Here is a 25,792-nt window from a genome sequence, read left to right as displayed (position 1 = left end):
AGCTTTGTGCAAATATTATGATTAAAATAAGTGTTTTAATATGGTCTATTTCAAAATTGTAGACAAATTCTGATGCAATCATATCTTTTAGTGTATTTACTGCATTATGTAAATTATTATATTTTCACAAAGATGATGCCCAAGAAGACATTCTACTTAATTATGTTAAACAAAATGTTGAAAATTTTATTTTTTTATTTTTATTTTATTTATTCATGTTTTTAGAGAGGAGAGAAAGAGGGGCAGAAAGAGAGAGAGAGGAGAGAGAGACAGAGAGAGAGAAGGGGGGAGGAGCTGGAAGCATCAACTCCCATATGTGCCCTGACCAGGCAAACCCAGGGTTTTGAACCGGTGACCTCAGCATTTCCAGGTCGATGCCTTATCCACTGCGCCACCACAGGTCAGGCCTGAAAATTTTACAATAAGATGAAAACCTAAAATCTTGAATTGCAAAGAAACTGTGGCTTACAAAGAAAAACTAATGTCAGGTTTGAGATCAGCACACTTGATCTAGGTAAGAACAAGTGTTTTTGTGGATGCAACAAAAATTTTGTTTTCCAGTGTAATAAATGTTTTTGAACATGTCAAATAGTTCGGGAGAAAAGCGAAATTCTTCCAAAGCTAAAACAAAACCTAAGTGAAACATCCTCTTATTTTACTCCAAATAAATGTAGAAAAGCAAGTTCCACGTCTCTTTTCTCTTTGAAGTTTATCCTACTCTCCATTTCCCATTTTTAGCAAGTTACACATATGCCTGACAAGATGATGGCATCATGGATAGAGCATCAACCTGGGATGCTGAGGACCCAGTTTTGAAACCCTGAGTTGGCTGGCTTGAGGGCAGCCTCTACTGGTTTGAGCTTGTGATCATAAACATGCCCCATGGTCGCTGGCTTGAAGTCCACCATCACTGGCTTGAGCAAGAAGTCATTCGCTCAGCTGGAGCCCACCCCCTTACCAAGGCACAAATGAGAAGCAATCAATGAACAACTCAGGCACTGCAACTACAAGTTGATATTTCTCATCTTTCTCCCCTCCTGTCCGTCCCTCTCTCTTTTTTTTTTTTTTTTTGTATTTTTCTGAAGCTGGAAACAGGGAGAGACAGTCAGACAGACTGCCGCATGCCCCCGACCGGGATCCACCCGGCACGCCCACCAGGGGGCGATGCTCTGTCCCTCAGGGGCATCGCTCTGTCATGACCAGAGCCACTCTAGTGCCTGGGGAAGAGGCCAAGGAGCCATCCCCAGTGCCCGGGCCATCCTTGCTCCAATGGAGCCTCGCTGCGGGAGGGGAAGAGAGAGACAGAGAGGAAGGAGAGGGGGAGGGGTGGAGAAGCAGATGGGCGCCTCTCCTGTGTGCCCTGGCCGGGAATCGAACCCGGGACTTCCACACGCCAGGCCAACGCTCTACCACTGAGCTAACCAGCCAGGGCCATTTTCAATCTTTATTTTTTAGATTTTTGCCTCCATTACTTCAAAATTATAAGTTTAGACACTGTTTCTTGAGTTTTCAGCTTTGTATGGTATATAGTGATTTATTCTATCAAAAATATGTATTTTATCTTATTTTCTTCTTCCACATCTCTCCCACTTTCTTTTAAAAATAGCTTTAACTCAATCATTAGTTTGAACTCAGTCAGCTTAAATCTGTTAATCAGGATCTATTGATCTATTACCAATTAGATTATTAGATTTAATGGTTCAGAGTTTATATTACATTGCAGTATGTTATTAATATTATTCACATATGAGCCAGTAATTTATTATGATTACATTTCTTGTCTTGTGTATCCTTTTGTCTTGCTGTTAATGATTTACTCATCTTAAAATTTGATTTGTTTTTACCTAGTTATTATTAATTCATACCCAAACTCTCCCTCAGAACTAGAAATTCTTTGCTCAAACATTTGAACACTTTCAGTAGATTATCAGTTTCAACTTTTTCTTAAAAACCTTTCTTTTTGAGGCATTCATCCTCTATTGTTGTAATCTGAACCAGTTGCTGTTTCAGTTTTCTGAGACCCCATTTTCTGACTTTTTTAGTTGGGATCTCTGTTAATGGATTTTATGTCTTTGTTTTTCTTGGGTATGGTAGGGTAAATAATGACACCTCAAAGATGTGCACATTTTATGACCTGGAACAGGTGTATACTGGATTATGTGGTGGGCCCAATGTAACTGTATGAGTCTCTCTAAGTGAAAGAGGGAGGCAATGAGTCAGTGTCAGAGCAACAGAGAGATCTAAAGATGTTTTGTTGTTGGCTTTGAAGACAGAGAAAGGGCCCAGGAGCCAAGGAATGCAGGCACTTCTAGAAGCTGAAAAAGGCAAGAAAGATTTTTTCTTAGACAATGCAATAGGAAAACAACTCTGCCTACACCTTGATTTTAGAATTTCTGACTCCAAGGTAATTAATTTCTGTTGTTTTAAACCACTAAGTTTGTAGTAATTTGGTAAAACACCTCATCTAACACCTTGAAAGAGAATGCATAAAAGATAAGGTTTTTGATACCCATATATCCTAAAATATCTTTATATAATTTTACCCAAGAGTTCTTTGATGGCAGTCATAATTTTCCCTTGAAAGTTTGAAGGTATTATGCTACTGTGTTTTTTCTCTTAGTGGGAAGTTTAATGCCATTCTGATATGTGATCCTTAGCTTGAGCACTATTTTATTTATTATGTTTGTCTTAGAAAGTTTCTAATATATGAATCCCCACTGTTGAGAAATTTTCTTATGATATGCTTTGGCTATAGAGTAAGTTTTCTGTGAAAATTCAGCTCTTTCAGTTTTGGAACATTTTCTGAATTATTTTTCTGATAATTTCCCTCTATTTTTTCTTTGTTCTCTTTCTGGAACTCCTGAACCCTCTAGACTGACCCTTGAGGTTTTCTTTCTTTTCTATCATGTTTTTTGTTTCAATATTTTTTATTGATTTTAATTTATTGTGTTTACATAGATTCTAGTGTCCACCCGAATGCATCCCCCCACCCCCGTGTTCCCCTCTACATCTCCCTTGCCCCATTCCCCACTACACCATCCCCCCTTCCCTCCAGGATTATCCCATTCTATCATTCCCTTTCTCTCTGTCCTCTTTCCCTCTGGTTCTTTTGAACCAGTCTCTGTCTTTATTCCATTTCCCAGTTCACACTGGTTATGGGATTCCTCAAATGAGTGAGGTCATATTGTATTTTCTTTGCCTGGCTTATTTCACTTAACATAATAGTTTCCAGGTCCATTTATGTTATCGCAAAAGAAATTTCCTTCTTTCTCATGGCCCCATAGTATTCCATTGTGTATATGTACCATAGCTTTTTAGTCCACTCGTCTACTGATGGACATTTGGGCTGTATCCATATCTTGGCTATTGTAAACAATGCTTCCATAAACATGGGGGCACATTTCTATTTTTTTTTTTTGAATCGGTAATGTGGGATATATTCCTAAAAGTGAAATGGCTGAGTCAAAAGGCAGTTTCATTTTTAAATTTTTGAGAAATCTCCAAACTGTTTTCTACAGTGGCTGCACCAGAATGCTTTCTCACCAGCAATGCAGGAGGGTTCCCTTTTCTCTACTTCCTCAACAGCCCTTATTATGTGTTGTTTTCCTAATGAGTGCAATTCTGACTGGTGTGAGGTGATATCTCATTGTGGTTTTAATTTGCATTTCTCTAATACTTAGGGATGTTGAACATTTTTTTATCTGCCTATTGGCCTTCTGTATGTCCTCTTTGGAGAAGTGTCTGTTTATTTTTTATGCCCATTTATTGATTGGATTGTGTATCTTCCTGGTGTTGAGTTTTACAAGTTCTTTATAAATGTTGGTTATTAATCCCTATCAGACATATTGTCAAATATGTTTTTTTTTTTTTTGAGTTTATTTTTGTGAATGGCGTAAGTTGGTGGTCTAATTTTGTTATTTTTCAGATAGCTGTCCAATTTTTCAAACACTATTTCATAAAGAGACTGGCTTTACTCCATTGTATGCTCTTACCTTCTTTGTCAAATATTAATTGTTCATAAAGTTGTGGGTTTATTTCTGCATTCTTTGTTATGTTCCATTGATCTATAAACCTGTTCTTATGCCAGTATCAAGCTGTTTTAAGTACAATGGACTTGTAGTATAACTCGATATCTGGAAGTGTGATACCTCCCACTTTATTCTTTTTTTCAAGATTTCTGGGGCTATTTGTGTTCTTTATTGGTTCCATATAAATTTTTGAAATATTTGTTCTATATCTTTGAAGTATGTCATTGGTATATTAATAGGAATTGCATTGAACTTATGAATTGCATTGGGTAATATGGACATTTTAATGATATTTATTCTTCCTATTCATGAACATGGTATAAGCTTCCACTTGTTTGTATCTTCCTTGATTTCTTTTATCAATATTTCATAACTTTTCGAGCACAAGTTTATAAACTCCTTGGTTTAATTTACTCCTAGGTACTTTATTTTTTTTCTTGCAATAGCTAAGGGGATTCTTTTTTTAAGTTCTCTTTCACACAGTTCATTGTTGGTGTATAAAAATGCCTCTGATTTCTGAATATTAATTTCATATCCTGCCACCTTGTTAAATCAGGTTCAGTAGTTTTCTGACTGAGACTTTAGGGTTTTATATGTACAGTATCATATCATCAGCAAATAAAGATAGTTTTAATTCTTCTTTTTCAATTTGAATACCTTTTATTTCTTGTCTGATTGCTCTGACTAGGACTTCCAGACTATATTGAATAAGATTGGTGAAAGGCGGCCCCCTGTCTTGTTTCTGATCTTAAGAAAATTACTTAATTTTTGCCAATTGAGTATGATGTTCGCTGTGGGTTTGTCATAGATTGCCTTTATCATGTTGAAGTATGTTCCCTGTATTTCCACTTTGCTGAGAGGTTTGATCATAAATGGGTGCTGGATTTTATCCAATGCTTTTTCTGCATCTATTGACATTATCATGTGGTTTTTCTCCTTCCTTTTTTTTTTATGTGATGAATCTCACTGATTGATTTACAAATATTGTACCAGCATTCCCTCCCCCAAATAAAACTCACTTGATAATGATTTATGATTTTTTTTATGTATTGCTGGATCTGGTTTGCTAATGTTTTGTTGAGAATTTAAACATCTAAATTCATCAAGGATATTGGCTTATAGTTTTCTTTCTTTGTAGTATCTTTGCATGGTTTGGGAATCAGAATTATACTCGCCTCATAAAAAGAGCTTGGAAGTCTTTCTTCCTCTTTAATTTTTTGAAATAGCTTGAGAAGGATAAGAGTTAGTTCTTCTTTGAATATTTGGTAGAATTTGCCTGTGAAGCCATCTGGTCCAGGGCTTTTATTTGGTGGGAGTTTATAATAACCATTTTGATTGCATTTGTTGTAAGTGGTCTGTTTAGGTTTTCTGATTCCTTCAGATTGATTTTTGAAAAATTATATGTGTCAAGGAATTTGTCCATTTCATCTAGATTGTCTATTTTTTGGGGGGGCATACTGTTCTTCATAGTATTTTCTTCCAATCCTTTGTATTTCTGCTGTGTCAGTTGTTACTTCTCCATTCTCATTTTTAGTTTTTATTTATTTGAGTCCTCTCTCTCTTTTCTCTTGGTGAATCTGGTTGAAGGTTCATCAATCTTATTAACTTTTTCAAAGAACCAGCTCTTGGTTTCATTGATTCTCTGTATTGTTTTTTTAGCCTCTTATGTCATTTATTTTTTCTCTGATCTTTTTTATTTCCTTCCTTCTACTTCCTCTGGGTTTTATTTGTTTGTTCTTTTTCTAGTTCTTTTAGATTCATGGTAAAGTTATTTAGCTTCTTAAGGTGTGCCTGTAATGCTATGAATTTCCCTCTCAGGACTGTTTTGCTGTGTCCCATAGATTTTGAGTTATTGTAAGCTCATTTTCATTTGTTTCAAGGAAATTTTTAATTTTTTTCTTGATCTCACTGTTAACCCAGTTGTTATTTAATAACATGCTATTTAGTTTCTAAGTGTCATACCATTGTGATCAGAGAAGATGCTTGATATGATTTCAATCTTTTAAAAATTGTTGAGAGACTCGTTTTGTGCCCTAACATGTGGTTTATCCTAGAGAATGTACCATGAGCACTTAAAAAGGATGTATATTCTGCTGCTTTAGGGTGAAAGGTTTTGAAGATATCTATTCAATCCAGTTGATCTAGTGTGTCCTTTAAATCTGCTGGGTTTTTGTTGTTGTTGTTGTTGTCAATTTTCTTTCTTGAGGATGTATCCAGTGATGTTTGTAGGGTATTGAAATCCCCTGCTATTATAGTATTGTTATTGATCTTGCCATTTATGTCAATCAAAGTCTGCTTTATATATTTAGATTTCCCTATATTAGGTGCATAGATATTTATAACGGTTATATCTTTCTGTTGGATTGCTCCTTTAATCAATATGTAGTGACCTTCTTTATCCCTTACCATAGCCTTTGTTCTAAAGTCTATTTTGTCAGATATAAGTATTGCTACCCAAGCTTTATTTTTTTTTCATTTCCATTTGCATGATATAGTTTTTTCAACCTTTTACTTTCAGTCTATGTGTATCTTTTGTTTTGAGGTGGGTCTCTTGTAGACAGCATACGTACAAGTCCTGTTTTCTTATCCATGCAGCTACCCTATGTCTTTTGATTGTGCATTTATTCCATTTACATTTAAGGTTATTATTGATATGTAATTGTTTATTGCCATTTTATTCTTTAACTCTACATTACTCTTTTACTAGATTTTTTTCCCCTTTGTTCTGTTTACAACAGGCCCCTTAACATTCCTTGAAACATTGGTTTGGCTATAATGAATTCCTTGAGCTCTTTTTTTTGTCTGGGAAGCTTTTTATTTCTCATTCAATTTTAAACAATAGCCTTGCTGGATAAAGAAGTCTTAGTTGTAGGCTCTTGTTTTGCATTACTTTGAATATTTATTGCCGGCTTCAAGTGTTTCTGTTAAAAAGTGGGATGTCATCCTTATGGGGATTCCTTTGTAGGTGATTGACTGCTTTTCTCATGCAGCTTTAATACGGAGCCTGTGTTAGAGAGTTCTGTCTCCTTCTCTCAAACAGTATCTAGGCTCCTTTCTCAGCCAAATACAGTCCTTTCACTCCTTCCAGGCTCCAGGGCTCTAGGCTGAAACTCCAGTTCTGAGGCTGAGGACACACAAACCACAACTCACCAGGGCTATCCTCCCCACCATGAGAGTCCCTCCAGGTTGCTGCTCACTTCTGGGAGTGGGTCAGCCCTTTCTGTGTCTCCATCTTTCCTACCAGTCTCAGTGTGGGTTCTTTGGTGTTCTTTGGCTATAGAATCCTCTTAGTTTAGTCCAAAGTTGGTTTTTCAAGATGACTATTCTTAAAATTAAGTTGTAATTAACTTTGAATCTGGAATGTGGGAATTAGAACATCCACCTTCTCCATAGACATCTTGTCTTCTCTGTTTCTATCTTTGCTCTACTTACTTGAGATTGCCTTAACTGCATCATCTAACTCCTCTGTCCGAGTTTTAATTTTCAAGGGCTTTTACTTGATCTTTTAGTGTTCCTTTAATATTTGCCATTTATTTCATAAATGTAGTATTTTTCTCTTCTCTTTTAAAAGAAATCATTAAAATATCTGGTTCCCTTATGATTTTTATTCCTGCTTTCCCAGTTTGTTTTAAACATGTCATAGCAGAGGCTTTTCTGAAATGTCTGCTGGTCCTCATTCACCTATTTATGTTTCAGAGTGAGGAAATGTAGTCAATAACATTTTAATAATGATGGCTGGTAATGATGGGTACTGAAAATACTAGGGGAATAAAAAATAATATTGAATATAATTAGTAATTGAAAAATGTTATTAAATTTTTTTACAGAGTGAGGCACTGGAAAGCTGATTTGGGGAGCTCTGTGCCAGTGTGTGTATGTGTGTGTGTGTGTGTATGTGTGTGTGTGTGTGTGTGTGTGTGAGAGAGAGAGAGAGAGAGAGAGAGAGAGAGAGAGATGGACTGCTGACAGATAGTCTTCACTGAAGAATTCTTTGACTTGGCTCTTTGAAGGATACTATTTTGATGACTATTCTAGGTCACTCCCCCAAATACAATTGTGCAAATCAGTTACATCAGAGATGGAACTTGAATCTCTTGTCTAAAAGATATAAAGTGTCAGCTAGTGTTATTGGAGACCACTGAAATAAGGGACCCCAGCATCTTAATGTATAGACTCTCACTTAATCCTTCTGTTTTTCCATTTCCCTGACGTCCTATAGATTTTCTCTGCTTTAATCTCTCCAAGTCTTTTATTGGGATGGAGGACTGAATTTGTGTTTTTAACACCTTCTTAAACAAAGTAGTTAATGATCCTTCAGTTTATTGTGTTCATTAGAGCCCAAATATAAGTGAGATTATATAATATCTGTATTTCTCTGCCTGGTTTATTTCACTTACCATAGTTGTCTATCCATGCCATCACAAAAGGTAAGATATCCTTCTTTTTCAAGGCCATATAGTATTCCATTATGTATATGTACCACTGATTTTTAACCTACTTGTCCACTGACAGACACTTGTGCTGTTTCCAGACCTTTGCTATTGTAAATAATGCCAAAATAAACATGGGGGTGCATATCTTCTTTTGAATCAGCAATTAGGTATTCTTAGTTTATATTCCTAATAGTAGAATAGCTGGGTCAAAAGTCAGCTCCATTTTTAATTTTTTGAGAAAATGCCATACTGATTTCCACAGTGGCTACACAAGTCTGCATTCCCACCACCAGTGCAGGAGGATACCCTTTTCTCCACGCCCTTGTCAGCACTTATTGTGTGTTCATTGTTAATGAGCACCATTCTGACAGGTGTGAGGTGATATCTCATTGTGATTTTAATTTGCATTTCTCTGATGATTAGTGATGTTGAACATTTTCTCATATGCCTATTTGCCATCTGTTTGTCCTCTTTGAAGCAGTGTCTATTCTGTTCTTTTGCCTATTTTTGAATTAGATTGTTTACCTTTTTGGTGTTGAGTTTTACAAATTCTTTATAAATTTTTATTATTAACCCCTTATCAGACATATTGGCAAATAAACTCTCCTATTGTGTGGGCTGTCTTTTTATTTTGTTAATAGTGAGTGTCTTTTGCTATACAACAGCTTTTTAGTTTGATATAGTCCCATTTGTTTATTTTGTCTTTTATTTCACTTGTCCATGGAAATATGTCTGCAAAAATATTGCTACAAGAGATATCAGAGTGTTTACTATGTTTTCTTTCAAGATGTTTATGGTTCCATGACTTACATTTAAGTCTTTTATTCATTTTGAGTTTATTTTTCTGAATGGTGTAAGGTGATGGTCTATTTTCACTTTTTTTTGCATGTACCTGTCCAATTTTCTCAACTCCTGTATATGCCATTTCTGACTGGTTTGTTTTTATGGTATTATGTCCATTTTAATGCTGACTAAGTTCTCACTCTGATCATCCATTCTTTCTCTAAAATCTTTGAGCATTTTAATAACCATTATTTAAAATACTGTATCTGCGGGTTTAGTTACATCCATTTCACTTAGTTCTTTTTCTTGGGATTTCTCTTGATTCATTTGGGTCATATTTCTTTGACCATTTTGTCTGTGTATTATGTAGCTCTTCTTTGACTTTCAAATTTGTTGTGGCATCTTTATGAGAAATTTGGGCTTATTGGTACTGACCTCCAGGCCACCTGATTTCCTTACTCTAGGAAGGCTTCTTAAGGGTAGTATTTACTCTCCTGTTATATGTGATTATTGAATACCCTTGGTCCTTTCATGGATGCAGTTATCCCTTCAAGCTGGCTGGCTCTAAGGGTCTGTGCAATGTCTGTCCTGTGGAGCATAGGTATTCTGAGCAGAGGCTGGTGCCCTCTGGACTCCTCCTTTGTGTGTGACACTTATGTAACTGACTGAGTATAGCATTGATGCCACCCACTACTAGTTGTGTTGGTTCTGGGTCCTCTTGGGTAAGGTTTGGGTATGATTGATGTCAGTCATTGTTTGCAACCCACCATGAGCTACCTGTCTGGAGCTAGTGCTCTGTTCACTGTGTCTGCATTTTCTGTGCCTGTGTAGTGTGGAAGGGGCCAACCTGTGAATAAGAATAAGCTTCCTCCTGCTTAGAGATGACAAGGGCTCTGTTAAAGGGATCAAGCTCTATAAGATTTGTCTCCACTTTTCAGCTGTTCTACATCCTCTTGCAGGTGCATGGTTTTCACACAGAGTCTTCTGAAGAAAGACTGTAGAGTGAATGCAGACTGGCCTCACTCAACCAACCCTTCCATAGGTTCTCAGCTTAGTGGGTTAGGATAGCTGAGGTCAGAATGATAGTGTTACTGGTATCCTTTGTTCCAGCTGTCTTTTAGTCAGAAGCTCAGTATGGGTAAAATGTCCTGTACACCAGAGTCTAGTCCCTCAGCCACTGCTGGATACTCCAATTCTATTTCTCCTGGCCAGTTGAGCAGCAGGTTTAGATTGAGTGGGGTTGACTGTTCCCTCTGAAGAAGTTCTTCCAGCTGTGGAGTACCTCAGGGAAGAAGACTGAGAAAGTCTTCCACTGGGGCTAATTGTGCCCCTGCCCCAAAAGATGGCTAAGCCCCTCAACTAATCCCAACAATATACTCCAAGTAACTCATACTTTGAAGGTCTGTGCTCCATGCCTCTCTCCTTACCCTATGGAATTTAGCCCAGTGGAGCAGGATATTCAGAACTTGGCCCAGCTGACTGTGAAGCTCTGCCTCATCCAATGCATGCAAGCTGCTGTGCAGGCCACAGAAAGCATAATTCACCTCCTCTGGGTTTGGTGCCTAATGTGCTCTCTCTTTGGAGATGCCTCTTTAAAGACTAGTTGGTCCTGCTATGTAGTCTATAGCTGAAGACTGGATGTGTTGGTTCTGGGCTTCTTAGGAGGCAACCTGGTGCAGACACCTGTAAGACACTGCCTGTGACTGGCCCTCAGCAACCTTTTTAGAGCTATAACCAAACCAGAGTTTGTGACTGCCTTTATTGGGCTTGGGTGCACATGAAAGGACCAAGCTGCACACTTAGGCTGGCTTTTACCAATGCTGGGCCTGTAAGCAAGTTAGCAAAAACCCCAAGGTTCCCTGAAAGCCACCTCCTGCTGCCTCTGTCTGCTGGCTATTTGTTTGATTTGACCACTGAAAAAAACTCTGAGAGAGCCTAGAGGCTGGGGCAGTTCAGGGATTAGAAGAGTGGGGCAGTTGCTTTTCTTCAAGCTGATGCTGCACAGAGGGAACTGCTTAACCCCAAAAAAAGATGGCGATTGCAGTATCAGAGAATGTCTCAGCACAGAGGTTCCGGTGGCTGTCCTCCACCACATCTTTCCCTCCTGGGCCACCAACTTCACACTCACCTCATGCAACTCTAGTTTTCTCAGCCCTACCTCTGCCAGAGCCCTGGGTAAATGGTTGTAAGTAAGATTTTCTGTGCTGGCCCTTTAAGGTTGTACCTGCATCTTTGAGAGATCCATCTCTTTCTCGCAGACAGAAACCTTGTCTCTTTTACCATCAAGTGTTCTGTGGATGCCTCTTCTAGGCTCTGGGGTTTGGGCTGGGGCACCTGGCCTGTGACTTAGGACCCTCCTCTTTCAGGGTGAATGTCCCCACAGTGAAAGTCCTTCCAGATCCTCTTCCCTGCTTGCTTCTGGAAGTGGGGCAGCCTTTTTCACATCTCTGCCCTTCCTACCAGTCTTGATGTGGCTTCTGTGACTCCTTGGTTATAGACTGCTCTTCATTTAGTCTGAAGTTGGTTTTTCAGGATGATTGTTCTTAAAGTTAGTGTGGTTCTTGGAGGCAGCTGTTGGAAGGTCTGCCTACTCCATCACCATCTTGAAATATTCCACTTAGTCATTCTATTGTTGTTTTAAATAAACAAACCCATATATTTTATTTCTTTTATGTAGATTCAGATTTACATGTGTATTAACATTTTGAGATTAAAAATTATTATATTTCTAAAATTACTAATCAAAATACCCTCACAACTCACATACTAAATGCTTTTCTCACTGAGTTTTGTTATTCTGTTTTCTTTATTTTCTTTCTTTCCTCCTTTTTATAATTTTTAAATTTTTTTGCTGTGATGGATGTTTTGGTAGCATATTTTAAAAATAAACATGCATAATCTTTATAATGTAAAAAGGATAATAAAAATAAAGTAACATACACATATGACATTTATTTCCTAAATCACTTAATTTTATATGAATAGTTTACCCAAAATATGGAACTTCAAGGTTTAAAAACAGGCTAAGAATCACCTGATCTAATTTCCTAAACTTCAGTCTTTTGTACAGAGACTTCATGTTTTTTCCCCCAAATCTGTGTATGACCTTTATTTATCCTGTATATTTTAAACCTTACCCATTTTCCTTCAAAAGATTAATTAAAAATAAAATTCTGTATCTCAATCCTACCTCGACAATAATCATTATTTAACATGTAGAAAAGGAAAGTATAAAATGAATATAATTAACATATTAAATTCCAGCCAAATGTCCTTTCTTACTCAAAGGTGTATATTCTGAGATTTGTTCTCTTTTCTTTTAAAAAGAAAGATTAGTGAAAGTTTGAGGGAGTTAAAGATAATATAGCTTCATAAACTCTTATGAGAGTTTCTCTTTATAATAGAAATGTGAAAGTAGAATTCAAAAGGAAATTACATTGCAAAAGTGTGTATCTCTGTTACTTAAACTTGAGGCGCTTGCTGCTTACAAACATTTTCTACACTATAATGTCTCCCATGCTTTGGGGACCATTGGTCTAAACAGCTTAAGAAAATAGAGCGAGTACTACTGCTTTTTAAAAGATATGCGTAATTGGAGAGTTCACAATTTTGTTTATAATTCTTTTTTTTAACTTTCTTAAAAATTTTATTTAGAAAATTAAATTTCACAGGGTGACATTGATCAATAATAGTACATAAGCTTCAGGGAAACATTTCTATAGCATTTGACTTATTGATTATGTTGTATTACCCATCACCCAAAGTCAAATCATTTTCTGTTACCTTGTATTTGTCCATCTTTACACCCTTCCTCCAACCCCATTGCCCCCCTCTCCTAGTCCCACTCCCTTTGGTAACCACTTCACTTTTATCTGTGTCCATGAGTCTCAGTTTTATATCTCACCTATGTGTGAAACCATACAGCTCTTAGCTTTTTCTGATTTACTTATTTTATTCAGTATAATGTTCTCAAGGTCCAGCCATGTTGTCGTAAATGGCAGTATGTCATCATTTCTTATGGCTGAGTAGTAGTGCATTGTATATATGTACCACATCTTCTTTATGTAGTCCTCTATCAAGGAAAATTTTAGTAGTGTCCATGTCTTAGCCACCATAAATAATGCTCTGATGAACATGGGGGTGCATGTGTCTTTATGTACCAATGTTTCTGACTTTTGGGAATATATACCTAGTAGAGGGATTGCTGGGTAATATAGTAGTCCTGTTCTTAATTTTTTGAGGAACTACCATACTTTTTTCCATAATAGTTGTACTAATTTGCATTCCCACCAGCAGGGTTCTTTTCTTCCCACAGCCTCTTTAACACTTGTTATTACCTAGCTTGTTGATAATAGCCAATCTAACCAATGTGAGATGGTATCTCATTGTAGTTTTAATTTGCATTTCTCAAATAACTAATGAAGATGAGCATCTTTTCATATATCTGTTGGCCATTTGTATGTGCTCTTGGGAGAAGTGTCTATGCAGTTCTCTCCCCATTTTCTAATTGAATTGTTTGCTTGTTTATGGCTGAGTTTTGTGAATTCTTTATATATTTTGGATACTAGCCCCTTATCAGATCTGTTGTTTGCAAATATTATCTCTCATTTAGTTGGCTGCCTATTCATTTTGTTGTCAGTTTCTTTTGCTGTGCAGAAGTTTTTTAGTTTGATATAGTCACATTCATTTATATTTGCCCTTATTTCCTTGTCTTTGGGGTCAAATTCATTAATTGTTCTCTACAGCTAAGGTTCATGAGCTTAGTACCTATGTTTTCTTTTACATAATTTATAGTTTCAGGGCTTATATTTAAATCTTTGGTCCATTTTAAATTAATTTTTGTGCAGAGGGACAAACTTTAGTCAAGTTTTATTCTTTTGCATGTGGCTCTCCAATTTTCACAGCAACATTTATTGAAGAGGCTTTCATTTCTCCATTGTGTGTTTTGGCTTTTTTGTTGAAGATGATTTGTCCGTATATATGTGGTTTTATTTCTAGGTTCTCAATTTTGTTTCATTGGTGTATATGTCTGTTTTTCTGCCGATACCATGCTGTTTTAATTACACTGGGGAACAAAATTTTTGCTGCATCCACAAAAACACTTGTTCTTACCTAATTCGAGTGTGCTGATCTCAAATCTGACATTAGTTTTTCTCTGTAAGGTACAGTTTATTTGCAATTCAAGATTTTAGATTTTCATCTAATTGTAAAATTTTCAACGTTTAGTTTAACATAATGAAGTAGAATGTCTTCTTGGGCATCATCTTTGTGAAAATGTAATCATTTATATAATGCAGTTAATACACTAAAATATGATTGCATAGATTTGTCTACAATTTTTAAATAGAACATATTAAAACACTTATTTTAATCATAATATTTGCACAAAGCTTATTTAAATTCTATTCAGGCAAAAATTTGCGTTTGTAGCTCTTGGCGTTTGTGTACTTGTTGAGGACAATCTCATTTGATGCTCCAGCAGTAGTCTACTCATCGCTAACAGCTTCAAGATTTTCAGAAAACTTATTAAAGTGACTGTTCAGGAAGTAAATCTTAATGCTCATGTTACATCCAATGTTGCAGAAAGCCAACAGCATGCTTTGAATCAGAAGTTCATAGTTTTCTGCTTTTCTGTTGCCAAGGAAGTTCTTCGTAACTGCCACAAAAGACTTCCATGCTGCTTTCTCCTCCTTATTCATCTTCCTGACAAATTCTTTGTCACATATGAGGGTTCAAATTTGAGGTTCATTGAATACACCTGCTTTTATATTCTGGAAAGACAAGGCAGTAAAAGCAGAAAGAATATGTTGAAAGCACTCACTTTCTCAATTCAAAGCCTGAACAAACTGCTTCATTAAGCCAAGTTTGATGTGAAGTAGGGGGAAAATGACCCTGTCTCAATTAACTACAGGCTCATTTACAATATTTTGCATCCCATTAAGAGCTTCACATTTTGGCCACTCCTTCTGTGTCCAGTGTTTCTCTTGAGCTTGGCTGTCCCACAAACACAGAAAGCAAGGATACTTTGTGAAACCTCTCTGTTTTCCTAGCAGGAAATTTACCATATTAAGATCCACACAAATGATCTAGTTATGCTCCTCAAACTTCAGAAAGTTGAGGACAATTTTTATGTCATTTTTACTAAGTCATTCAATTCAAGTTGGCTAAACTGCTGAGGGGTTAATGACTGCTTGGCATCAGAAGAAAACCCTTCAGATTCTACAACCATTTCCTCATGCATCTTATCAAAATACACTTGATCACCATGTTCACTTTCTTCCTCCTTAGAAGAAATTAAACCATTGAAAACTGGAACTGGGAGTGTCTGAGAGTGTGGGATGGGTTGTATTGCTGAAGGAATATTAGGATATGTGATCATATGCCATTTTTTCTTGTCAATGCCTTTTGTATGGATCAGAAAGAAATAACAGTAACTGCTGTGGTCCTTAGGTTCATGCCAAACCATGGGAATACCAAAAGGCATTCCTTTGCATTTTCCTTTTGTCCAGTCTCAAAGTATTTCCTCACAATTATGACACACAATCTGAGAAGCTCATTTCTTGTCTTGATCGCCAAGGGGAACTTGAAAATAGGGAATATATGCATGTGTCACAAATGATGAAATATTGTGCCTTTGATGTTGAAATGTGTAACAACCACATATATAACAGAAGGTATCAGGACTATTTTTACATTTACGCTTACTCAAAGAAGCCATGATTCAATCTTAAAACAAAATAAGAGGGTGTTTTTTATCAGATGATAATTCGTTATATTTAAAAACAACTACAATTATGTAAAAGTGATGTTTGTAAAACATTAATTGCCTTGTGGTTATGTTCAATCCAAGAGTCATTGCCCTTGAACTCCAATTTAAAAACCAATGCATGCCATTAACTGTAACAAAAAGAATTTAAAATTGCATAAAAACTAGAGCACACACCAAAAAACAGATTTCAGATTTGGAATCAGAGATACAGAAATAAATACAAACAATTCTAAAACCTTATGCAACCAAAAATGAAAAAAATATTTTTCCCCAGGGTTTTTATGGCTCTATATACTATTTTTTGAAATCTTGTACTGTGATACTTTCAGCTTCCTTTCTTTTCCTCAGGATTGCTTTGGCTATTTGAAGTATTTTATGATTCTATACAAATCTGGTAATTTTCAATTTTTTTTAATGGCATTGAGATTTTGATGGGGATTGTATTTATTTGTATATTGCTTTGGGTAATATGATCATTTTAAATACAGCTAGTGCTTGACTTACGACCACGATTGGTTCCGACAGACTGGTCATAACACAATTTGGTAATAAGTTGAGTAGGGTATATGTACAGTACTGTGAAATGATGTTATAAAAATCTTTAAGTCATATTTTATCATAATTTTCTTTCATTATTGTTATATATCATAATTTTCTTTGTTTATTTTATGCCATTTGTATCATCTCTACACCGTTTTGTTTCTTATTTTTACATTTATCAGGTTTAAGTAAAACACTACGTTACCAGTACAACTGATTTAATATTTGCAAAACATACAAAATTACAAAATACAGGTGCATACAAAAATATAAATTGCTGTACCAAGTCTGGGATAACAGTTGAAATGGTGCATGCGGAGATGGTAGTGCTGCCGGAAGCTGGTCCACACTATTGTATGCCCAGTTGGGCAACGCTTACGCTGCCAGATATGGAGCAGTCATGGCCAGTGATTGTGGTCGTAAAGTCGCACGGTAGTAAGTTCATTAGGTCATAAGTCGATCAATACCTGTATGTTGATCCTTTTGATTCAGAAACATGAATATTTTTTTTATTTCATTGTGTCTTTTTCAACTTCAAAAATGTTTTGTAGTTTTCAGTATGTAAGTCCTTTACATTCTTTGTTGACTTTATTTCTGAATATTTTTGTTGTTGTTGTTATTGCCATTGTAAAAGGAATTGGTTTTTTATTAGTTCATTTTTTGAAGTTTCATTGTTGACATATAAAAAAGCAATAGGCTTTGTATATTGATTTTATATCCTGTGAATTTATTACATTGGTTTATTGTTTAGAATAGTTTTTTGGTAGAGTCTTTGAGTTTTTCTATATACAAGATTATGTCATCTGCGAAAAGTGATACCTTTACTTCTTCTTTCCTATATGAATACCTTTTATTGCTTTCTGTAGCCTTATTTCTCTGACTAAAACTTTCATAATTATATTGAATAAGAGTGAAGAGATTTGAAAGCCTTGTCTTGTTCCTGATTTTTAGAAGAAAAGCCTCCATTTTATCACCATTTAATATGATATTAGCTGATGGTTTGTCATATATAGCCTTTATTATGTTTAGATACATTCCTTCTATTCTGATTTTATTGAATATTTTAAACATGAAGAGACACATCTTATTCAATGCCTTCTCTGCATCTATTGAAAGGATCATATGACTTTTGTTCTTTGATTTGTTGATGTAGTGTACTATGTTGATTAATTTCTTCTGTATATTGAACCATCCTTGTGCTCCTGTAATGAATGCCACTTGATCGTGATATATTATTAATATTTTTTTAATTATAATTTTATTTTTTAATGGGGTGAAATCAATATATCAGGGTACATATATTCAAAGAAAACATGTGCAGGTTATCTTGTCATTCAATTATGTTGCATACCCATCACCCAAAGTCAGATTGTACTCTGTCACCTTCTATCTAGTATTCTTTCTGCCCCTCCACCTCCTATTTTCCCTCTTCCTCTCCCCCCACCCGCCATAACCACCACACTCTTATCAATGTCTCTTAGTCTCACTTTTATATCCCACCTATGTATGGAATAATGCAGTTCCTGGTTTTTTCTGATTTACCTATTTCACTTCATATAATGTTATGAAGATCCCAACATTTTGCTGTAAATGATCTGATGTCATCATTTTTTATGGCTGAGTAGTATTCCATAGTGTATATGTGCCACATCTTCTTTATCAGTCATCTATTGATGGGCTTTTTGGTTGTTTCCATGTCCTGGCCACTGTGAACAATGCTGCAATGAACATGGGGCTGCATGTGTCTTTACGTATCAATGTTTCTGAGTTTTGGGGGTATATATCCAGTAGAGGGATTTCTGGGTCATAAGGTAGTTCTATTTTCAGGGGTTTTTTTTTGTTTTTTTTGTTTGTTTGTTTTTTTGTTTTTGTATTTTTCAGAAGCTGGAAACGGGGAGAGACAGTCAGACAGACTCCCACATGCGCCCGACCGGGATCCACCCAGCACACCCACCAGGGGCGATGCTCTGCCCACTAGGGGGCGATGCTCTGCCCCTCAGGGGCATCACTCTGCCGCGACCAGAGCCCCTCCAGTGCCTGGGGCAGAGGCCAAGGAGCCATCCCCAGTGCCCAAGCCATCCCCGCTCCAATGGAGTCCCGGCTGTGGGAGGGGAAGAGAGAGACAAAAAGGAAGGAGGGGGGGTGGAGAAGCAAATGGGCACCTCCCCTATGTGCCCTGGCCAGGAATCGAACCTGGGTCCCCCGCACACCAGGCCAACGCTCTACCGCTGAGCCAACCGGCCAGGGCCTATTTTCAGGTTTTTGAGGAACCACAATACTTTCTTCTATAATGGTTGTACTACTTTACATTCCCACCAAAAGTGAATGAGAGTTTCTTTTTCTCCACAGCCTCTCCAACATTTCCTATTGCCTATCTTGTTAAAAATAGCTGATCTAACAGGTGTGAGGTGGTATCTCATTGCAGTTTTGATTTGCATTTCTCTAATAAATAATGAAGATGCACATCTTTTCATATTTGTATTTCTTCCTGGGAGAAGTGTCTGTTCATGTCCTCTTCCCATTTTTTTATTGGATTGTTTGTTTGTTTGTTGTTGAGTTTTATGAGTTCTTTGTATATTTTGGATATTAGGCCCTTATCTGAGCAGTTGTTTGAAAATATTATTTCCCATTTAGTTGGCTGTCTGTTAATTTTGTTATCAGTTTCTCTTGCTGAGCAAAAACTTCTTAGTTTGATGTAGTCCCATTCATTAATTTTTGCCTTCACTTCCCTTGCCTTTGGAGTCAAATTCATAAAATGCTCTTTAAAACCCAGGTCCATGAGTTTAGTACCTATGTCTTCTTCTATGTACTTTATTGTTTCAGGTCTTATGTGTAGATCTTTGATCCATTTTGAGTTAAATTTAGTACAGGGGGACAAACTATAGTCCAATTTCATTCTTTTGCATGTGGCTTTCCAGTTTTCCCAGCACCATTTGTTGAAGAGGCTTTCTTTTCTCCATTGTGTGTTGTTGGCCCCTTTATCAAAAATTATTTGACCATATATGTGGTTTTATTTCTGGGCTTTCTATTCTGTTCCACTGGTCTGAGTGTCTATTTTTCTGCCAATACCATGCTGATTTGATTGTCGTGGCCCTATAATATAGTTTGAAGTCAGGTATTGTAATGCCCCCAGCTTCATTCTTTTTCTTTATGATTGCTTTGGCTATTCGGGGTTTTATAGTTCCATATAAATCTAATAATTTTTTGCTCCATTTCTTTAAATAATGTCATTGAAATTTTGATGGGAATTGCATTAAATTTGTATATTGCTTTGGGTAATATGGCCATCTTGATTATATTTATTCTTTCTAACCAAGAACAAGGAATATTCTTTCATCTCATTATATCTTTTTCGATTTCCCTTAACAATAGTTTATAGTTTTCATTATATAAGTCCTTTACATTCTTTGTTATGTTTATTCCTAGGTATTTTATTTTTTTTTTGTTGCAATCGTGAAGGGGATTATTCTTTTGAGTTCATTCTCAAATGTTTCATTGTTGGCATATAGAAAGGCTATGGACTTTTGTATGTTAATTTTGTATTCTGCGACCTTACTATATTGGCTTATTGTTTCTAGTAGTCTTTTTGTGGATTCTTTGGGGTTTTCGATGTATAGGATCATATCATCTGCAAAAAGTGATACCTTTACTTCTTCTTTTCCGATATGGATGCATTTATTTCTTTGTCTTGTCTGATTGCTCTGGCTGGAACCTCTAGTACCACATTAAATAAGAGTGGAGAGAGTGGACAACCCTGTCTTGTTCCTGATTTAAGGGGGAAAGCCTTCAGTTTAGTGCCATTTAATATGATGTTAGCTGATAATTTATCATATATGGCCTTTATCATGTTGAGATATTTTCCTTCTATAACCATTTTGTTGAGAGTCAGAAACATAAAATTGTGTTGTATTTTATCAAAAGCCTTTTCTGCATCTATTGATAAGACCATGTGGTTTTTGTTCTTTGTTTTGTTGATATGGTGTATTACGTTAACCGTTTTACGTATGTTGAACCATCCTTGAGATTCTGGGATGAATCCCACTTGATCATGATGTATTATTTTTTTACTATGTTGTTGTATTCGATTTGCTAGTATTTTGTTTAGTATTTTAGCATCTGTATTCATTAGAGATATTGGTCTGTAGTTTTCTTTTTTTGTGCCATCCTTGCCTGGTTTTAGTATGAGAGTTATGTTGGCCTCATAAAATGTGTTTGGAAGTATTGCTTCTTCTTCAATTTTTTGGAAGACTTTCAGTAGAATAGGAACCAAGTCTTCTTTGAATGTTTGATAGAATTCGCTGGTATAGCTGTCTGGGCCTGGACTTTTACTTTTGGGGAGGTTTTTAATGGTTTTTTCTATTTCTTCTCCACTAATATTTCTGTTTAGGCTTTCTGCTTCTTCTTGACTCAGTCTAGGAAAGTTGTATTGTTCTAGAAATTTATCCATTTCTTCTAGATTGTTGAATTTAGTGGCATAAAGTTTTTCATAGTATACTACAATAATTCTTTGTATATCTACAATGTCTGTGGTGCTTTTTCCTCTTTCATTTTGGATTTTGTTTATATGAGTTCTTCTCTTTTTTCCTTGGTAAGTCTTGCCAAGGGTTTGTCAATGTTGTTGATCTTTTCAAAGAACCAGCTCCTTGTTCTATTAATTTTTTCTATAGTTTTTCTGTTCTCTAATTCATTTATTTCTGCTCTGATTTTTATTATCTCCTTTCTTCGCCTGGTTTTGGGTTGTCTTTGTTCTTCTTTTTCTAGTTCCTTAAGGTGGGAAGTTAAGTGGTTCACTTGGGCTCTCTCTTGTTTATTCATAAAGGCCTGAAGTGATATGAATTTCCCTCTTATCACTGCTTTTGCTGCATCCCATAGATTCTGATATGTCGTATTATCATTTTCATTTGTCTGAATATGTCTTTTGATCTCTGCACTTATTTCTTCTCTGACCCATTCATTTTTTGAAAGTATGTTGTTTAGTTCCACATTTTTGTGGGATTTTTTTCCTCTTTTTTTGCAGTTCAATTCTAGTTTCAAGGTTTTATGATCAGAAAATATGCTTGGTATAACTTTGATTTTTCTGAATTTACCGATGTTGTTTTTGTAGCCCAACATATGGTCAATTCTTGAGAATGATCCATGTTACACTGGAGAAAAATGTATACTCTGTCACTTTGGGATGAAATGTCCTGCAGATTTCTATCATATCCAGGTGCTCTAGTGTTTTTTTTAAGGCCAATATATCTTTGTTGATTCTTTGTTTGGATGACCGATCTAGAGCCATCAGCGGTGTATTGAGGTCCCCAAATATGATTGTATTTTTGTCAGTTTTTGTTTTAAGGTCAATAAGTAGCTGTCCACAATATCAGGCCGGCATTCTCACACTCTGAGGGAAAGCCCCGTCCACACAAAAAAATTCCAGCGTTGGAATTAGCTCTCATTCCCTCCCCGTGTGCGGCTTTTTCAGGGCACTGGGGCATCCTGGAGATTTCGCTTCCAGCCCACCCAAAGGCCCCTGACTCTGCCTCTCTGTGGGGTAACATGGGCGCCCACTCCCGGGGCTCTAGGAGGAATCTCTCGCTCACTATCTGTGCATGCCGACCAGGAGATCGGGGCGAATGGCTGCCCCACTTGTCTTTATCTGGGTTTGTCATGAGTGTTAGCTGGTATTGCCTGGGTTGCCACAGGCACAGTTTTTCCTTGGCTTGGATCTCCGTGCCACAGCCTGGTTTGGCCATTTGTGCCATGGCCTGGATCTATTCACCTCCTTTGCCCGCCTTATTTTCTATACTCTCAGTTCCCAGTGAAAGCAGCCCTATTTAGGTTAGTGAGGAAGGCGGAGTATTTCTTACTCCCTATTTCCTTCGGGGTTTGATTATATATTTAGCCAATTTTTTGCTCGATCATACCTTCGGGTGTATTGCGGAACATCTGGAGGCTCCATGGATAGATTTTTCTGTTTCTGGTTGAAGATCTTGTTGAGTTTTTGGAGAGATTTATCGGTATCACTTCCTAGTGCGCCATTATTCTGATGTCATCTCTATTAATATTTATTAAATATGTTGTATTCAATTTGTTAGTATGTCGTTTAGAATTTTTGCATCTATATTCATTAGAGATCTGTAGTTTTCTTTTTTTGTTTTTTTCTTGCCAGGTTTTGATATGACAGTTATTTTAGCCTCATAAAATGTGTTAGAGAGTATTGTTTCTTCTATTTTTTGGAAGACTTTGAAAAGGATAGGTACTAAATCTTTTTTGAATGTTTGGTAGAATTCACTAGGGTAGCCATCTGGTCCTGCACTTTTGTATTTTGGGAGATTTTTAATAGTTGTTTCTACTTTCCCCCACTTATAGATCTATTTAGTTTTTCCACTTCTTTGTGACTCGATCTAGGAAGATTGTGTAGTTCTAGGAATTTATTCATTTCCTCTATTTTGTTGAATATGATGGAATATATTCTTTCATAGTATTCTACTATGATATTTTGTATATCTATGATGTCTGTGGTAATGTCTTTTATTTGAAATTTTGTTTATATGAGTCCTTCTTTTTTCATGAGTGAATCTAACCAGAGGTTTGTCAATTTTATTGATCTTTTCAAAGAACCAGCTCTTTGTTGTGTTAATTTTTTATAGTTTTTTGTTCTCTATTTTATTTAGTTCTGTTCTAATTTTTACTATTTTCTTTATTCTGCTGATTTTGGGTTGCCTTTTTTTTGTTTTTTTCCTAGTTACTTAAGATGTATTGCTATTTTGTTTACTTAGAATCTTTTTTGTTTCTTGATTTAGGCTTGTAATGATATAAAATTTACTCTTATTATGGCTTTACCTGCATCCCAGAAAGTTTGATATGTTGCATTGTCTTTTTCATTTGATCTCTGTTTTATTTATTTTTTGACCACGTCACTTTTTAGAAACATGTTGTTTAACTCCCACATTTTTTGTGTTTCTTTACTTCCTTTTTAGAGTTGAATTCTAATTTCATAACCTTATGATCAGAATATATGCTTGGTATAATTTCAATCTTTCTGAATTTCTTGATGTTAGTTTTGTGGCCCAATATATGGTCTATCCTTGAGAATGTTCTATTCACACTGGAGAAGAATATGTAATTTGACATTTTGGGATAAAATGTCTTATAAATGTCTATTATGTTTATTTGGTCCAGTATGTTATTTAAGGCTATTTTTAAGAAAATTTTTATTAATTTTAATGGGGTGACATCAATAAATCAGGGTACATATGTTCAAAGAAAACATCTCCAGGTTATCTTGTTATTCAATTATGTTGCATACCCATCAACCAAGGAACTAGAAAGAGAAGAACAAAAACAACCCAAAACCAGCTGAAGAAAGAAAATAATAAAAATCAGAGTAAAAATAAATAAAATAGAGAACAGAAAAACTATAGAAAAAATTAGTAGAACAAGGAGCTAGTTCTTTGTAAAGATCAACAAAATTGACAAACCATTGGCAAGACTCACCAAGGCAAAAAGAGAAAGGACTCATATAAACAAAATTCAAAATGAAAGAGGAGAAATCATCACAGACATCATAGATATACAAAGAATTATTGTAGAATACTATAAAAAAACTATATGCCAACAAATTCAACCATCTAGAAGAAATGGATAAATTTCTAGAACAATACAACCTTCCTAGACTAAGTCATAAAGCAGCAGAAAACCTAAACAGACCAATTAGCAGGGAGGAAATAGAAAAAACTATTAAAAACCTCCCCAAAAATAGAAGTCCAGGCCCAATGGTTATACTAGTAAATTCTATCAAACATTTAAAGAAGACTTGGTTCCTGTTCTACTCAAAGTCTTCCAAAAAACTGAAGAAGAAGCAATACTTTCAAACACATTTTATGAGGCCAACATAACCCTCATACCAAAACCTAGCAAGGATAGCACAAAAAAAGAAAACTACAGATAAATATCTCTAATAAATACAGATGCTAAAATACTAAACAAAATACTAGCAAATCGAATACAACATATTTAAAAAATAATACATCATGATCAAGTGGGATTTATCCAAGGCTATTTCTTTATTTATTTTGTATTTCACTTTGAATTTGTTTTTATCCATGTTACTTAGATGAGTTTCCTGTAGGCAGCATACAGTTGGATTTTCTTTTTTAATCCATTCTGCTACTCTGTGCCTTTTTATTGGTGAGTTTAATCCGTTTACATTTAGTGTAATTATTGATACTTGTGAGTTTCCTATTGCCATTTTATATCTTGCTTTCTGTTAGTTTTGTGTCTTGTTTGATCCTTCTCTTTCGTTTTTCTATCTTTTGTTTTTATTTGGTTGTATTCCATACATCTTTCCTCTGTTGCTATCTTTTTTATCTCATGTGCTTCTGTGGTGGTTTTTTCAATGGTGGTTACCTTTGAGTAATGAAAAGGGTCCCTACCCTGTTCATTGTAGCGAACTATTTTGTGAGTACTTTTGCACTCCATCGTCCTTTGCTACTGTTAATCTCCATCTTCTCCCCCTCTTTCTTTTTGTTGTTGTCAGAGTTTAAATTTGTTTTTTTTGTGTTCTTCTTGGAGCTTTTACTTCTGGCTCTGTTGTTTTTTTTTTGTTCCTTGTATCTAATTGGAGAACCCCCTTTAGTAATTCTTGGAGTGGGTGTTTTCTGATGATAAATTCCCTCATCTTTTCTGTATCTGTGAATGTTTTTATTTCTCCTTCATATTTGAAGGATAGCTTTGATGGGTATAGTATTCGTGGCTGAAAGTTCCTCTCTTTCAGGACTTTAAATATTGGGGTCCACTCTCTTCTAGCTTGTAGAATTTCTGTTGAGAAATCTGATGATAATCTAATGGGCCTTCCTTTATATGTTGTATTCTTCTTTTCCCTGGCTGCCTTGATAATTTCTTTTTTGCTGTTGGTTTGTGTCAATTTCATTATGATATGCCTTGGAGTAGGTTTGTTGGGGTTAAGAAAACTCGGAGTTCTGTTCGCTTCTTGAACTTGAGGCTTTAGTTCTTTCCACAGGCTTGAGAAGTTCTGATCTATTATTTGTTTGAGTATGTTTTCCATTTCATTTTCTCTCTCTTCTCCCTCTCATATATCTATTATTCTTATGTGATTCTTTTTGATGGATTTAGATAATTCTTGTAGGGCTATCTCATTTTTTTTAATTTTTGAGTCTCTTTTTTCTTCTCTCTGTTGTGCCTCAAGTTGCTTGTCTTCTATTTCACTAATCCTCTCTTCTATCTGACCTGTTCTA

Source organism: Saccopteryx bilineata, chromosome 4, assembly GCF_036850765.1.
Source record: "Saccopteryx bilineata isolate mSacBil1 chromosome 4, mSacBil1_pri_phased_curated, whole genome shotgun sequence".
Taxonomy (NCBI): Eukaryota; Metazoa; Chordata; class Mammalia; order Chiroptera; family Emballonuridae; genus Saccopteryx; species Saccopteryx bilineata.
Note: the sequence above shows the minus strand (reverse complement) of the source record.